The sequence below is a fragment of the Solanum tuberosum genome, unplaced genomic scaffold (assembly GCF_000226075.1).
Source record: "Solanum tuberosum cultivar DM 1-3 516 R44 unplaced genomic scaffold, SolTub_3.0 scf00213, whole genome shotgun sequence".
NCBI classification, from domain to species: Eukaryota; Viridiplantae; Streptophyta; class Magnoliopsida; order Solanales; family Solanaceae; genus Solanum; species Solanum tuberosum.
In genome coordinates, this window is record NW_006239141.1 from 340,745 (window position 1) to 345,487 (window position 4,743).

Consider the following 4,743-nt stretch of genomic DNA (forward strand, 5'->3'; position numbering starts at 1 on the left):
GGCCCTGGGGCAGGGTTTCCTCGAGGCCAGGGGTGGGTGTGGCTTCGTGTTGTGTACTAGTTGATATTTATATAATTGGAAAGGATTATGTTATGTACAAGTTAATTTCTTTTTTTATTATCTGCTTGCTCCTTGACCTAAGATTTGCGTTTTCTTGTCATTCTTTGTGGCCACCAAACCTATTAGATTATCTACCCGTAATTCTTCATACCTTTTCCTTCAGACAATCTGTCAATACGTTTTGCATCTACAACAAGGCTTCCATGTTGACCTAATCTGCAAGGATTTGTCTAAAAAAATTGCTGCTTAGTTTGGTCAATGCTAGCAAAGAACTACTACATTTATCTAAATTTTGAGGCTTATAGCTTTAGGTTGAGATTTGATGAATGCTGGTCTTAAAATTAACCTGACAAATTATAAGTTCTAGTTTAGTTCTGAAATTTTGTTTGCTTCTCTAGTATCTACATTACAATCTTATTGGTGCTAGAAAGAAGAAGACATAGTTTTCAGTCTGGTAAATGAAACTCGAATTGTTTTGAAAATTATATACATTGTGAGAAATCTTCATTCAATTTGTCTTGTCTTGGTGATTTATGTTTTGGTTTCCGTTGTATTTCAGAGTAAACAGCTAATCAAGAAACCGAAGTATGTACAAATTTCTGTTGAATCTAATTCACATTTGACTGGACTGGAGGATCAAGTTAAGTTTCTCGAGGAACAAATTCGGCTTAGAGGATGAAGTCAAGGATTTGAATGAAAAGTTCTCTGTTGCGCAGTTAGAAATGACTAATAAGGAGAACCTGGTGAAACAGCACGCTAAAGTTTAAGCTGTCTCAAGTGATGTTCCTTATTGACTTATGTTTTTCTTGCATCAAGTGTTCTGTAACTTAGTATTGAGTTATTTTATTGACATCTCTCTGGACAGGTTGGGAGAAGGCTGAGTCAGAAGCCGCAACACTGATAAATCACCTGGAATCCGTCACTCTTTTGAAGCTTACTGCTGAAGACAGGGCATCACATTAGGATGGTGCAATGAATGAGTGCATGCGGCAGATACGTAATTTGAAAAAAGACCATGAACAGAAGCTGCATGATGCGATTCAGAATAAAGCCAAACAGTTTGACAAAATGAAGCATGAGTTTGAAGCAAAGATAGCTAACTTGGACCAACAGTTACTCAGGTCTGCAGCAGAAAATTCTGCACTCCCAAGCTCTTTGCAGGAGTGTTCTAGCATGGTGATACAATTCAATGAAAAAAAATCCCATGCTGAAGCAGAAATAGGGATGTTGAAGAGCAATACTGAGTCATGTGAAAGGGAAATAAATTCTCTGAAATATGAACTCCGTATTAACTCAAAGGAACTAGAATTTGGTAATGAGGAGAAAAATATGAGTGTACGGTCTGCCGAGAAGTTGCAAATAAACAACACCTGGAGGGAGTGAAGAAAATTGCAAAATTGGAAGCATAGTGTCAGAGATTACGTGGTCTTGTCCAGAAGAAGTATCCTGGGCCTGCAGCCTTGGCCCAAATGAAGCTTGAGGTTGAGAGTTTGGGTAGAGATTACGGGAACGACCGTGTAAAGAAATACCAAGGAAGGCCTTCTATAGTCCACAGTTTTCCAGTTTGCCAGATTTTTCATTTGATAGTGTGCAGATGTTCCATAAAGAGAACGAGCAATTAACGGAACGGTTCCCTTTTGGCAATGGAAGAGGAAACAAAGATGTTGAAAGAAGTTCAAAATCCAGGAGTATTTGTGCAAAGACGTCCAGCAAGCTTTAGAGGTTGGAAGCACAGCTGCAAGCAAATTTTGAACAGAAAAGCCCACAAAAGTCCACCATTCGACGACAGCCTTCTGAGGGTTCCTTTAGCCATGAAGCAAATCATCTTCCAAGATTGGCTTCCATGTCTGAAGATGGAAATGACGATAATGTTAGTTGTGCTAGCTCTTGGACGACAGCATTAAGGTCTGATCTCTCCCATATCAAGAAGGAAAAGAACTCTGACAGTCCACATAAATCTGAGAGTGCAAGCCACCTGGATCTCATGGATGACTTTTTGGAGATGGAGAAATTAGCTTATCAGTCCAGTGACACAAATGGAGCAGTTTCAAGTCCAGATATTCCAAATAATGCAAGACCCGAAACTACAAGCCCAGATTCTCAGCTGAAAGAACATAATGAGACAAGTGTATCAGGAGATCAAGCATCTCGCAATGAGGAAGTATCATCACACATCATCAACCTCTTTCAGATACATCCATATCCATGAAGCTCCAATCAAGAATTTCAACTGTTTTGGAGTCTTTGTCAAAGGAAGTATAATCACAAAGTCATCAACCTCTTTCAGATAAATCCATATCCATGAAGCTCCAATCAAGAATTTCAACTGTTTTGGAGTCTTTGTCAAAGGAAGTATAATCACAAAGTCATCAACCTCTTTCAGATAAATCCATATCCATGAAGCTCCAATCAAGAATTTCAACTGTTTTGGAGTCTTTGTCAAAGGAAGTATAATCACAAAGTCATCAACCTCTTTCAGATAAATCCATATCCATGAAGCTCCAATCAAGAATTTCAACTGTTTTGGAGTCTTTGTCAAAGGAAGTATAATCACAAAGTCATCAACCTCTTTCAGATAAATCCATATCAGTCTTCAGCACTCAGGAGAGGTTTATGCAAACGGTTGTGCTCATTTTCTGATTCAACTTCTGATCCAGACATTCCTCATGAAAGAAGTCTTGTTCCTACTTCAGAGTAAACATCAACCTCTTTGAAGTGCTCGTTGGAGGAGGTTGAACAATTGAAATTAGAGAAAGAAAATATGGCGATACTCTGAGAACCTAGAAGGCACTAAATCCCTGTTATCTGAAACCGAGCAACTCCTAGCAGAGGTTAAGTCACAATTTGTATCTGCTCAAAAGGCAAACAGTTTGGCTTAAATTTAGCTCAAATGCATGGCAGAGTCATACAGCTCACTCTAAACTCGGACTGAGGAGTTGCAAACTTAAGTCAACCGTCTTCAGGCCAAGATAGGAAGTCTTGATAATGAGCTTCAGGCAAATTAGTTATTAAAGTTATCACATTGTTCTTCGTCCTATCGAATTGATTTTACTTTAGTGTGGAAGTAGCTACTGATATCTCAAATACTTGAAGTTTTTGTGTATCAGTGAATTTTGCTCCAACCCCCTAATCTTTGGATGAAAAGAGTCGAAGTTTTTCTTTGACCATGATTGTCTTCTATTTTGAATTATTAACTTTTAGTACTTATTGTACTTTTTATGTAGCTTCTTAAAATTTTATTTCACACTTGAAGATTCTATGTCTGAATTTGCGTAGAAAATAAAGTTGTGCGACTCTCTTATTCTGGACCCACCCACAAAATGAAGCAGAGGGGGTAACACAGAAGGAAAAGGAATTAAAATATGTTTCTATGTGATTTCAATAATTTATAGTTGATTCGATGTCAGGGTCTCTTGTGAGTTTTCACCCTGTATTAGGTTCTTCATTTACCTGGGCTTTGCTGTCTATATAAATCTTTCGGGAAGAGCATCTTTACCTCTCACGGGGTAAGGGTAAGGTCTGCATACACTCTACCCTCCCTAGACCCACCTGTGGCATTATACTAGGTATGTTGTTATTTGTTGTCTGTGTAAAGGGTGTAGGACTAGACTGCTCGTTACCCACTGCTCTGTTCACCAGCATTGCTTGTCGATTTACGTTTAGTGGCACTTAAACTGTATTTAATTTAATTTCCCGTTTGAATCAGGATGGAGACTGCTGCTGATCTTGATGCCAAGACCAACCAGGTAGCTTTCTTGCACCGTAATAAGTGATTAATCCAATCCATTGTAGTTGTGTATTTGATGCAGTAGTTTACAGTACTAAATTTAGTCTGAAAAAGATTGTGCTTCTTGTTGGTTGTCTGGACTTTTGATCTAATTTCACATTAACTCAATAAAAGACAATAGCTTTCAGTGATAGTGATGCTATGCAACTGAACTTTGAAATAAAATTTGCCTCTATTATATTGGTGTTTTATTGTTGCTAGCAAATAGATTTTTTTTTTTGTTTTGCTCCATCTCTCTAAGTTTGTTTCAGTGATAGAAGTTCCAATGCATATGAAAAGATTTGCAAATTAAATATTTATATATATTTTAGTTTTGTATCTTCACGGACTAACATTTTTATTACCATTCCGCCTACCCCAGCATTATTCTTGTGATCTTGAGAAAGAAAGGGGCTCATCAAGAAGTAGGGAGAAGGAGAGGGAGAAAAGGCGTGATAAAGACCGTATGGAAAGATTTCTTGTACAGATTGCTGTATCCACAAACAAGGATTCCGTAGGTAGTTATAATCTTCTAGAAATTTTTGCAAGCATTCTGAATTACAAGATTAGTTGGAGAACCAAATCTTTTATTGATAAGAGGGACATTATATTGAAATGGTAGGGGGTGGGTCGGGGGCTAGTACCAATTTCTCATAGAGTTTGGTGTGAAAGTATTTCCAGGTATCTTTGAAATTTATAGTCGACTTAGTCTAAAAATGTTCTTGTTAAAAATAAGGGAAACATTAGGAGATCATAATTTTGGACGGAGCTGCTGCCTAAACTTCTCCTCCCCAAAAAACTGAGGGGAACTTATCTTGTTTGAAAGAAATGGAAATCCTTATTGTTAAATAAGTTCAAAGTTAGGACGATACGAATTTTGGAGTTGTTTATGTTCTTTATCAAAAAAGAAAAATTAG

The 4,743-nt window shown here is 37.6% G+C and overlaps 1 pseudogene; it reads left to right on the top strand.

Annotated features, from left to right (window-relative positions):
• The window catches only part of LOC102585297 (filament-like plant protein 6), a 6,621-nt pseudogene extending 4,022 nt beyond the window's left edge, over window positions 1-2,599 (top strand).
• The last annotated feature ends 2,144 nt before the right edge of the window (window positions 2,600-4,743 follow it).